Consider the following 13,454-nt stretch of genomic DNA (forward strand, 5'->3'; position numbering starts at 1 on the left):
AAATGGGTGATGTAATCTATGTAAAAGTTGATCAAGTTTGGAAATAGAAGATTTTAACTAGAGTTTGACTGAGCATAGCTGCACTGTTTACACTAGAAAGTGTTGTAGGAGCTAGTTCATAAATGTGCTTTCTGGGTGGGAAGGAAATGAGGGTCTTTGTAAGAGACAGGGTTGAGTCATATTGGGATAGGCTTTAGATGGGCTCACATGAAATTCAATGACTAAAGCTATCATGTAGGAGTCCAAATCATCAATAGTAATTGTAGAAAATAAGTATTTCCTATTTCTTTCCTGTATTTGGGGTGGGGGCATTTTGCTTTGTTTCCCAGGATAAATATATTATTGCTTATGCAGTGTTTTTCCTTATATGCATCTGTCATTTCTAATTAAATGATTTCTTGCCTAGATTTTATTCAAAAATATAAGATGGAATTTGCAATATTACTCAAATAGTAATAAGTATATATATATCTGTCCATAGAAGCAATATTTTCTGAATGTAAATGACATCTTCTGGAAATAAGTCAGGCATTCGTGGGAATAGTGACATGTTATGATTATATTTTAACACAAATTTTGCCCAAATGTACTACGTGTGTGTTGAACTATTGCATTTAAAAAAAAAATTTCATTGCCTGCCATTAAATTTCCAGGGCAATAATAATTATATCTGTGATAGCAATGTAGGATACTTTGTGAAAATCAATGAGTGTTCTGAAACTTTTTGGGAACAGTGTCCCTGAGAAATCCAAGGACAGATGGGTGGGTAAAAATGATATGATGGTAACTAAGTTGATTTTGGTGGCAATGGTGAAGATGGTAAAAAATGCCACAGCTACTATTCACTGGTCACTCACGCAACTCACATTTGACATATCCAGTATAAATTACCACCTTTCAGCTTATAATAAGTCTTATGTTTGGGGTTTTTTTCAGATTTATTTAAACATAATTCACAAAAATCATATATATTTAAGGTGCATAACTTCATTTAAAATACTACACTTTAGGGGCACCTGGGAGGCTCAGTTGGTTGAGTGTCTGCCTTCAGCTCAGGTCATGTTCCCTGGGTCCTGACATTGAGCCCCACATAAGGTTCTCTGCTCAGTGGGGAATCAGCTTCTCCCTCTCCCCCTTGCTCATTCTTTCTCTCTCCCTATCATTCTCAGATAAATAAATATTTTAATTTAAATTCAATTAGCCAAGGTATAGTACATCATGAGTTCTTGGTATAACGCCCAATGATTCATTAGTTGAGCTTATCACCCAATGCTCATCATATCAGATGCCCTCTTTAGTGCCCATCACCCATTTACCCAATCCTTCCTCCCACCTCCCTTTCCAGAACCCTCAGTTTGTTTCCCAGATTTGGTAGTCTCTCATGGTTTGTCTCCCTCTCTGATTTCTTCAGAACTGATTTCATTCAGTTTTCCCTCCCTTCCCCTGTGGTGCTCTGCACTATTCCTTATGTTCCACATATAAGTGAAATCATATAATTGTCTTTCTCGACTTGAACTTATTTCACTTAGCATAATACCTTCCAGTTCGAGCCATGTCTATCAGAAAGATAGGTATTTGTCATTTCTGATGGCTGAGTAATATTCCATAATATATATAAAACACATTTTCTTCATCTGTTCATCTTTTGAAGGGCATTTCATCTCCTTCCAGAGTTTGGCTATTGTGGATATTGCTGCTATGAACATTTGGGTGCATATGCTCCTTTGTTTATCTACATCTGTATCATTGGGGTGAATACCTTGTAGTGCAAGTCCTTGGATCATAGGGCAGCTCTATTTTTAATGTCTTCAGGAACCTCCACCCTGTTTTCCAGACTGGCTGTACCAGCTTCCATTCCCACCAAGAGTATAAGAGCATTCTCCTTTCTCCCCATCATCACCAGCATTTGTTGCTTCCTGTTTTCTTGCCCTTAGCCATTCTGACTGGTGTAAGGTGGTATCCCATTGTGGTTTTGATTTTAATTTCCCTGTGGCAAGTGATATGGAGCATTTTTTCATGTGTCCGTTAGCCAATTGTATGTCTTCTTTGGAGAAGTGTGTGTTCATGACTTCTGCCCGTTTCTTGACTGGACTATTTGTTTTGGGGGTACTGAGTTTGAGAAATTCTGTATGCATCTCGGATACCACCTGTTTATCTGGAATGCCATTTTCAAATATCTTCTCCAATTCTGCAGGTTGCCTTTTAGTTTTGTTGATTATTTCCTTTTCTGTTCAGAAGCTTTTTATCTTGATGAAATCCCAATAGTTCATTTTTCTTTTGTGTCCCTTGCCTTTAGAGACGTTCTTGAAGGGAGTTGCTTTTTCCAGCGTCAAAGAGGTTGCTGCCTGTGTTCTCTTCGAGGATTTTCATGGATTCTTGTCTCACATGTAGATCCTTCATCCATTTTGAGTTTATATTTGTGTATGGTGTGAGAGAATGGTCCAGTTTCATTTTCTGCATGTGGCTGTCCAATTTTCCCAGCATTGTTTATTGAAGGAACTGTCTTTATTCCATTGGATATTCTTTCCTGCTCTGACAAACATTATTTGACCATAGAGTTGAGGGTCCATATCTGGGCTGCCTTCTGTTCCATTGATCTATGTGTCTGTTTTTATGCCAGTATCATGCTGTCTTGATGACCACTGCTTTGTAATATAGCTTGAAGTCAGGCATTGTGATGCCCCTAGCTTTGGTTTTCTACTTCAACATTCTCTTGGCAATTTGGGGCCTTTTCTGGTGCCATACAAACTTTAAGATTGTTTGTTTCAGCTCTGTGAAAAATGTCAAAGGCATTTTGATAGGCTTCACAATGAATGTGCAGATTGCTCTAGGCAGCATAATCATTTTAACAATGTTTATTCTTCCAATTCATGAGCATGATATGTTTTCCCCTTTCTTTGTGTCTTCCTCAATTTCTTTCATCAGTATTCTCTAGTTTCTAGAGTACAGATCATTTACCTCTCTGGTTAGGTTTACTCCAAGGTATCTTATGGTTTTTGATACAATTGTAAATGGGATCAATTCCTTAATTTCTCTTTCTTCAGTCACTTTGTTAGTTTATAGAAATGCAACGGATTTCTGTGCATTGATTTTGAATCCTGCCGTGTTGCTGAATTGATGTATGAGTTCCAGCAATTTTGGGTGGATTCTTTTGGGTTTGCATGTAAAGTATCATGTCATCTGTGAAGAAAAAAAGTTGGACTTCTTTGCCAATTTGAATTCCTTTTATATCTTTTTGTTGTCTGATAGCTGAGGCTTGGATTTCTAGTACTATGTTGAACAAAAGTGGTGAAAGTGGGCATCCCTGTGGTGTCCTTGACCTTAAGGAAAAAGCTCTCAGTTTTTCCCCATTGAGAATGATATTCACTGTGGGCTTTCCATAGATGGCTTTTATGATGTTGAGGTATGTTCCCTCTATTCCAATTCTTTGTCCACCCTCAAAAATTATAGTCTCTACCCCCTTTATTTTTTTGGATCATCTTGGCTTTGTTTGCATCTCTGTGGCAGCTTCTGACAACTTCAGATTTCTTCTAGGGTTCATTTTTCTTGATTTGTGGTTCATATTTTGGACTCTATTCACTTGCTAAACCGTCCTTCAGCAGAATGACTAGGAGGAGGAACTCAGGACAAAGAAATGAAGCAGAGGCAATGTTCTCTGCCACAGAACAAATGAATATGAGTCTAAGCAAGATGCCAGAGATAGAATTCAGGATACCAATTATAACGCTAATAGCTAGGCTTGAAGAAAGCATACAGGACAATACAGAATCTCTAAGGGCAGAAATGAGATCTAATCAACAGAACTTAAAAATGCTACTAATGAGATGCAGTCTAAATGGGATGCTCTAACAGCCAGGGTAAATGAGGCAGAAGAGAGAATAAGTGATCTAGAAGACACGCTGATGGGAAGGAAGGAATTTGAAAAAAAGAAAAACAACCATACCACATGAAGAGAGACTGAGAGAATTTAATGATACATTGAAAAGATCCAATATCAGGACCACTGGGATCCAAGAGGTGCTGGAGAGAGAAACTAAAGGCATATTTGAGCAAATCATGGCTGAGAACTTCCCTATTTCTGGGAAGGAAACAAGCATTCACATCCAAGAATCAGAGATGACTCCTCCCCAAATCAATAAAAATTGTTCAATACCGTAACATATAATAGTGAAGCTTGCAAATCTTAGAGCCAAGGATGCTATCCTGAGTGCAGCTAGGGGGAAGAGATTTCTTTTGTATGGAGGGACGAATATCAGAATAACATCTGACCTATCCACAGAAACCTGGCAGGCCAGAAAGGGCTGGCAAGACATATTCAGGGTACCAAATGAGAAGAATATGCAGCCAAGAATACTTTATCCAGCAAGGGTGTCATTCAGAATGGAAGGGGAAACCAAGAGTTTCCAGGAGAGACAGAAATTGGAAGACTATGTGACCACCAGCCCTGCAAGAAATATTTAGGGGGTTTCTGTAAGCAAAGAGAGAACCCAAGAGTAACAGAGACCATCTACAGAAACAGGGACTTTACAGGCAATACAATGGCCCTAAATTCATATCTTTCAATGTTTACTCAAAATGTAAATGGGATAAATAAAATCTTCAAAAAATATAAACTACACTTTAAAATAATTACTAAGGGGCTCCTGGATGGCACAGCGGTTAAGCATCTGCCTTCGGCTCAGGGTGTGATCCCGGCGTTATGGGATCGAGCCCCACATCAGGCTCCTGCTATGAGCCTACTTCTTCCTCTCCCACTCCACCTGCTTGTGTTCCCTCTCTTGCTGGCTGTCTCTATCTCTGTCAAATAAATAAATAAAATCTAAAAAAAAAATAAAAGTAAAATAAAGTAATCACTACAATCAAACTAATTAGCATGTCCACTAACTCACTTAGCATTTCTTTTTTTTCTTTTTTTCCCTTTTTTTCTTTCTTTCTTTCTTTCTTTTTTACTTGTGAGAATACTACCAACTGGGGAGATATATTCTAACAGAAAATTTCAAATATACAATGTTGTTAATTATATTTAAACTGATGTACAATAGATTTTGTTCAGCATGTGTACTGGAAACTACCATTTGACCACATCTTCCCATTTTTCCCTCCCTTTAGTCAGTGAAATTCTCCATTCCAGTCTGTACTTCTAAGTGTTGATTATTAGATTTCATATACAGTTGTAATTATAAAGTGTTTATCTTTCTTGTCTGGCTATTTCACTTAGCTTAATGTCCTCCAGTTTGATCCAGGTTGCTGCTGTTGTGCAATATGTATTACACATTTCATTTATCCATTTATTTGTCATTGGATATTTAAGATTACTTTCCATATTCTATTTATTATGAATAAGATTGCAATAATTATTATAGGAGTACAAGACTCTCTTTGAATACCTGATTTCATTTCATTTTATTTCCTTTGGGTACATACCAAGAAGTGGGATTTTTGGATCATATGGTAGTTTTACTTTTAACTTTTTGAAGAACACTTATACTATTTTCCATAATGCCTGTACTAATTTATATTCCCATTAATAGGGCTCAAGTGTTTTGTTTTCTCCACATTCTCTCCTACACTTTATTATTGTTTTTATTATTATTAGTCACTCTAAGATATGTGAGATTGTATGTCATGATTTTGATTTCTCTACTTATGAGGTTCAGGTTCAGAGAGTTGAATTCACTAAAAAAGTTTACATTTCTAGTAGGTGACAGAACTAGAATTAGCTCTAGCATTGGCTACAAACAATCTGTATCTGTTTTTGCAATAAACAAAACAAAACAAAAAAGCAAAAACAAAAACAAACAAAAACAACACACAAAACAAAACAAAATAGTATGTCTTCAATCTGCATTGAAACTCAAAGTATGTACTGATAAATCAAGTATCTCTCAAAATATATGTCTATGTACTTTCCTGTTTATCTAAAAATGCTGATTCAGCACTGTGATATTTCATGAAGGTTTTTATAGAAGCACACAGATATATGCACATACAAACACTGTTCATTTTAGATCTCTTTATTCAATAAAATTATTATGGATCACAAGTTCTGTAATCATCTAAACAAATAAAATATACATTGCTTAAATATTTAATAAGCATATTAATTCCTAAGTCACTAAAGACTCTGAACTCTATACTTTCTGTCCTTTTTAATACAATCTGTTGTGGAAACATTAGAAGGCATGAAATTTTCATGTATGACACATTGAGAGACACTGTAGGGAACTGTGCTTGGCCAGACTCCAGAGGATTCTCCTCTCAGTAATCTGATTCATTCTAGGAAAGCCGTTTCACGATGCTGTAAACTCTAGGTAACTGGGAACAATGAACATATCTATGAACATATAGATACAACTATGAACAAACTTTTCAAAGAACTAAGGTAGACTTTGTGGAGCCAATAGTTTCAAGGAAATCCAGAAAACATTTCTGGTAGGTGTTTTATAGAACTCTTCCCCTACAGGTGAGTAAAGGAATTTCCTTTGGTAAAATTCACTCAAAAGTATGAAAGTGTTCTTGAAAAGAGAGGAAGTAACCCAAATTTATATGAAAACTGGTTAAGATATTTTTAATTTACATTCAGAGCTCTTAAAAGTTTAGTCTGATATTCCTTATAAAATTTTAGACAAAACTTCTTTGGTAAATGCATAATCTTTTTGCAAATATGCAAATAAATCAGACCAAATCTAATGTGACCAGAATTATTTAGGGATCTGAAAGATCTTTCTTTGAGATTTGTTTGCTTCAGAAGAAAATTCTACATTGTCTAGTATCTAGAGGACACATTTCCAGATTTGCCGTTGGATCACTATATAGTTTTAAGTAGTTTATTTTTCATCACTTGGAATCCAGTTTTCATCTTTAAAAATAACTATTCATTGTAGATTTCTGGGGAAAAGGAAGCAGATGGTAATGCTTGGCTCATAAAAGCTTGATTTGGCAAACTTTTTAAAGAAAACAAACAAATGGACAAAGAAAAAGGCTATATATCTACAGCATGACCTGATAGACTACTATAGTTTCAGAAATATTACAGCTTAATTATAAAAGAAAAAAACCTCATTGCCTAAGGGTTATAAAATGTATGCGAGTATGGGTCTGTAATTTATGCTTTTACATGACTTGTAATACATACTTTAAAAGTGTGCATTGTGATGTTGATAACTAAATTTACATAGAATAATAAAATACATGCATGTTAATAAAGTTATAGAAATATATTATTCTTACAAATTTAAACATTTCCATGAAATATTTTGGAGGCAGTTGTATGTGTCATCAAGATCATCAATTTTTTATCTATGAGGTAAAAATTGTTTTTCAAACTAATCTGTTATATTTTTTTAGAGCTGCAATGTGTTCTGAATAAATCACAGTGGAACCAAAATAATGAATTAATAAGAGATTATTTTTCTATACTCAGTATGTGTCTCTCTTTAGGGAAAACTAAATTAGTGTCCCATGGAAAATATTAATGAAACATCTACTGATTTCTTCTTATTGGGGTTTTTCCCAACATCAAGAATTGGCCTGTTTTTCTTCATTCTCAGTTTTCTCATTTTCCTAATGGCTCTGTTTGGCAACCTGTACATGATCATTCTCATCTTCCTGGACACCCATCTTCACACACCCATGTATTTTCTACTTACTCAGCTCTCCCTCATGGACCTGAAGTACATCTCCACCATTTTCCCAAGATGGCTTCTGATCATCTCCTTGGAAACAAGTCTATATCTTCCATCGGGTGTGGAGTTCAGTGCTTCTTTTCCGTTGCTTTAGCTGGTGCAGAAGGATTAATATTGGTCTCAATGGCCTGTGATCATTATGTGGCTATTTGCTTTCCTCTCCATTATCCCATTCATATGAGCAAAAAAATATGTGTGTTGCTAATAACAGGATCTTGGATCATGGGCTCAATCAACTCCTGTGCCCACACTGCATATGTCCTCCATATACATTACTGTCGAGCCAGGACCATCAACCATTTCTTCTGTGATATTGCAGCTATGTTGACTCTGGCCTGCATGGACACTTTGGTCTATGAGAACACGGTGTTTTGAGCATCACCCTCTTCCTTGTGTTTCCTTTCATTGGCACTGCATGTTCCTATGGCCGGGTCCTCCTTGCCATCTGCCGCATGCAGTCTGCAGAAGGGAGGAGGAAGGCCTATTCAATTTGCAGCACCCACCTCACTGTGGTGACTTTCTACTATGCACCCTTCACTTACACTTATTTATGCCCAAGATCCTTCCGATCTCCCACAGAGGACAAGGTCCTGGCTGTCTTCTACACCATTCTGCCCCCAATGCTCAACCCCATCATCTACAGCCTGAGAAACAAGGAGGTGATGGGGGCGCTGAGAAGAATGATTCAGAGGTTCTGCTCTGTAAAAATGTAACAAAGTTCTCACTAGTCCTGCTGCTTAGATGTACATTAATTTCACCTTGTACATTCCTTAAGAACAATGTCATTCCAGGATTGAAGGCAAGGATTACATTAATCTAGAAAATTAAAATAATGGAGATTTAACAAAATCATTATGTATTCCTGATCACTTTTATTTTGTGATAATTTTTTTTTATTTCTGTTTTGTTACAAATAATATACTAACTGCAATTTGAAGTCTAAAGGCTATAGATACTCTCAATACAAGTACCTGAGCAATACAATAAATAGGACCACAATAGCCGAAATATGGAAAGAGCCTAGGTGTCCATTGAGGAATGAATAAGGAGGATGTGGTATAAATACCATTATCTAAATCTATACATATATATTAATATATAATATTATTCTGCCATAAAGATGGAAGTAATTCTTACCATTTGCAATGACATGAATGAAGCTAGAGAGTATTATGCTAAATGAAATAAGGCAGTCAGAGACAGAAAAATATCATATGATGTCCCTCATATGTGAATTCAAGAAACAAAGGAGCATAGGGGAAAAATGATAGAGAGGCAAACCAATAAACAGACCCTTAACTCTAGAGAACAAGCTGGTGGTCACCAGAGGGGAGGGTGTGGGGGATGGGTTAAATAGGGGATGGGGATAAGGAGTGCACCTGTGATGAGCACTTGGTGTTGTCAGCAAGCATTGAATCAACACATTATATACCTGAAACTAATATTATGCTGTCCATTATCTAACTGGAATTAAAATAAAATCTTAAAAAAACGTAAGTGGTGACAAATTATGTAATTTTAGCTGCAATGGACAATTTGTGTAGCCAGCATAGAATGCTGTTAAGATAACTCCCTTCAATGACATTAAAGTATGTAAAAGAATTCACTTTGCATTTAATTGCTGCAAATAGTTATCAGTGTATAGGCTTAGAAATTGGAGTGTTTTTTTCCTTTAATCTATATCAAATACCAATCCTGCTATTGATCAATTAATAAAGCAATATAACTTAATTCTTCTTGGAAAAATGAGCATATATATCCATAAATATAATATAATATCATATATATATAAACATAAAATACAAAACACTTAACCATAAAGAAACAAATAAATTTAGCACATTCTAAAGTGGGGAATTCCTGGTTAATGCCGATCTCTACCTTAGCTGTGGTTCTGTGAGATTTCATTTTCACCCAGAGTAGACAGACCCATGATAGAACTGTCATGGCTGTTACATTTTGATGACCTTCAGAAAGGGGTTCTTCTCCGTTCTCCCTGCCACCAGTGGTTCCTATCCTAAAAATAATCATCCTTATTTGTCTGGTCAACACCAACTTTGATGCTTAGACCTTTTCTGATTTAACTGAATTATAAATAGAAAATGCCTGGTAACCCTCAGAGTTCTAAAGCCCATGGTTCATAAATTACCATTGGTAACATTATGATACTCACCAGTGTGGCTACTTCATTGTAATCCATTCACATAAAGGAGATTTAGTACAACAGTATTTCTAACAACTTTTAGTAAATGTACCAATGCTTGGACTCCCTAGTTGGCTCAGTCAGTTAAGCGTCTGACTCTTGTCTTTCACTCAGGTGATGTGAAATTGAGCCCCACGTTGGGCTCTGAGCCTGGTGTGGAGCCTGCTTAAGAATCTCTCTCCTCCCTCTGCTGCTCTGCCCACTCTTCTAAAAAAATAAATGAAATAAAAAAGTGTACAGATGCTTATATTCCCATATATAATGCAAAAAAATCAGTATAATTTAAAAGTGATGCCAGCTTTTTTATGTATAATCATATGTTGTTGTCAGCACTGGGCACCCATAACTTTCCATTTAATCGAGGATGAGGTTCTCAGGCCAGGTCACCTGTTTTATTGGTACAAAACTTCCCTTATCTAAGCTTATCCCAGGAAATCAGTGCTTCTGTTTTCATAAATGTAAGTCAAATATATTCAATAACCATGTTATGATAATTCTTTTATTTAAAGGGGGAAGACAAGGTGATATAAATTTAATCTATTTGGCTTGCAATCCAGAATTCTTTGATTTTGAATCCTATTAATAATGATTTTTTAAGGGGCCTGGTAAAACCAGAAACGCCATTCACTCTTTCTGTGCTGGGAACACTTTGAAGGTTGGATCACTGAGACTGAGAGTCTCTCATGATAAGCACCACTGCACAGGACTGGGGTTACAGGGCAGTGACTGAAGCATTTGTCCTTCACCAGAAATGCTTTCTGTGCTGAGGGAAGTACAGAGAGGGGAATTCTCATCCACCCACTGGATCCCACTTGAATCTCATAACTTCAGGAAGCAGGTATGCCAAGGGGTCCCCTGAGGTGTGCTGTTGTCACAGAAACACCACAAGGCTGTGGTTTGGGCATAAATATGTGAAAAGAGGATGAAACTAAGTGCACCACTTCCTTCCATGTGCTTAAATGTCTCCTCTGTGCAGATGCCTCATGCTTCCCTTACTTTTTCTCTTTACCCCATATCTCTCTTCTTTTCTGATTAGAGCATCTGACACAGGTTGTGTGTGTTGGTTTTATATGTTTCTATGATCACTGTTCTTATCTGAAAAACTGCTTCAGCAAAGTGTTTTCTATTTGTCTCTCTGATAGAAACACCAAATTATGCTTCTGCCAAAGAACCAGTCTAAAGTGAAAACCAAAACTGATCCACTTCTTGGTTTAGGCAGACTTGGAATTATACCTAAGACACCTCCATGAATGGAAATTCAATTGAAAATTCACAAAATACAGCCTTCAATTACCAGCTACTTTTAATTGTAAACCAAACTAAGAGACTTCATAAGTGGGTCTGCGACCTCAGGACAAAGCTTTGCTAAAGTCTGACATGAACCAGGCAGACTGGGAGTTCTGTGAGGGCAGGAGCTCAGTAGTTGCTGCTTCCCACTCAATCTCCAGCAGCTGGAGCAGGTCAGTAGATACTGGTTCTCCCTGCTGGGAAAGAGTTAGCACATATCTTATTTGTCAGCTTGTCTTTATTTTGAGGTCATAACTCAAGGACGGGCAGGTAGTGAAGTCAGGAACCAGGAAAGTGCATCACAGGGGAGGCTGCAGAACCAGAAGGGGAAGAAGACAAAGAGGATGCAGAGAGAGAACAGCAGTTGGAAGGAGACCCCTCAGCTGGGACAACACTTTGGGGATGGGGAGGGGTCGGGCAAGATTCAGTCAAGACTAATTCCCAGGAAACAAGTAAGGAGAGATGCACTTAGAAAGAGAGTTACAGCCACCTCACTCCCACATGCAAGCCCAACAGCCCTGCTGGTAATCAGCACAGAGGACACAGAAGGCGTGTGAGCTCTGGGGTGGCGGGAAAGCAGGGGTACTGCAGGAGCTCCATATCTGTGGTGGCCAAAGTAACAGCTCTAGTTTGTTAGGAGCACAGCCAGTGCCACAGAGCATGAGTTTTGGGACGGTTGGGAAGGTACCCATGCACCCACAACCCGCGTACCCTGTGTCCCTCCTTCAGGGACCTGGGACCCGTGACTTTCCAGACTGGACTTCAGAGCCTCCCCACCCAGTTTTAGCCCCACTGGGCCTGTGACCTTCAGGGGTTGGGCTAGCATGAGGAGGACACTATGGCTGGGTAGGTAAATGTGGAATGCCTTGAGCTCCCATGCCCAGCACCAGGGATGGATGGGCCTTGCCAGCCAACTGGCTTGGGTATCATCTTTGGGGGTCCCAAGGGACTGGGAATGGGGTCTGGGGATGGGGTCAGTCCTGTTCACTCTTTTCCACAGGTGTGCCTGGCTCCCCGGAGCCAGCTCTGCCTTGCTTATAGCTCCCTCAGGTAAGGTGCAACCTGCACAGTTCCTCTCCAACCATGGATTCCACCTGGGCAGGGAGGAGCCCAGTCAGCCCTGGTGTGGGGTGGGGTTGAGAGGTGGGCTTCTGGGGGACACGAATGACCCTGAGGACACCAGCACTGATGGCGAGCATTTGGCTTTTGTTTCCTGTTGGGGCAGGTGTCCCCCATCTGCTTGCCTTTCCCTGTGGGGATTCTGTCTTGTGTGCCAGGACAGGGCTCCTGACAATACCCTCAGGAGCACTTTATCACCCCACGCCCTCTTCCTCCCTGGTCCAGCTTCCCAAGTTCTGACTAGTGCCTGGGCCTGAGCAGAGGAAGTGCTCAATGGGTGGGAGGATCTCCCCAGTATCTGAGGGTAGTTAACCAGCTCATCCCCCACACCATGAACTAGACCAGGGATGCACTAGCTGAAGCCTCCCTTCCTGTCCTCTGGGGAGATGGGCAGGGCAGGAGGCCAGACGACCTGGGTACACCTGGGTCAGCACCACAGTTACCTGCCTGGTTGGTGTGTTTTCTAGGAGTGGGAAAACTCTGGTAGGGGTCATCCTCTGCCTTTTACAGCCCCTAGTCATTGCTTAAAGTTCAGGGAATGTGCTTTCCCTTATCTATGCCTTTATCCACTTGCAGACATTCTTACTCTGATCATGACTTCAGGTGGAAACTGAATAAAAGGAAGGTCTGGTCATTGCTACTGCTGAGACTGCTGCCTGTCAGCCAGATGCAGTCAGTCTGCTCAGTGCAGGGGACAGGGCCACCTCCATGCCCAAGAATCAGACTTTGGGGTTGTTTGGGGTCTACTAGGTTTACCATTCTGGTTGGAGCTGTTGTAGAAAGTGCTGGGTGAGGCTCCAAGTTCAGTCCTTAGCTGAAATAAATTGTGTGGGGTTTCTGCTGTTGTTTTCTCTCCCCATGCTTAACTTTAAAAAGGGTATGGTGGCAAACAGGCGGAGGTGGTTGAAGTGTGTTCTTGGGTATTCTAATACAGATTATGAATGCATTTATCCCTTCACCAAATGCTAAAAATGCCAACTTCACTTGCTCCCAGACTAGACTCAGGAGAAATGAAAGAGGAGAGATCTCTGGAACATCCAAATGGATTGGATTCTACTGTACCCAGATGGAGTGTAACTATTAAGCAGGAAACATGAGCTTAAAACTGCTATTAAATGTATATACATCTTTTTCTATTCATCTGTTCATGAACACCTGGG

The 13,454-nt window shown here is 39.1% G+C and overlaps 1 pseudogene; it reads left to right on the top strand.

The window, feature by feature from the left end:
• Positions 1-7,461: 7,461 nt before the first annotated feature.
• On the top strand, positions 7,462-8,398 carry LOC109488416 (annotated as a pseudogene).
• Positions 8,399-13,454: the final 5,056 nt, after the last annotated feature.

The sequence above is a fragment of the Ailuropoda melanoleuca genome, unplaced genomic scaffold (genome assembly GCF_002007445.2).
Source record: "Ailuropoda melanoleuca isolate Jingjing unplaced genomic scaffold, ASM200744v2 unplaced-scaffold7743, whole genome shotgun sequence".
In the NCBI taxonomy this organism is placed as follows: Eukaryota; Metazoa; Chordata; class Mammalia; order Carnivora; family Ursidae; genus Ailuropoda; species Ailuropoda melanoleuca.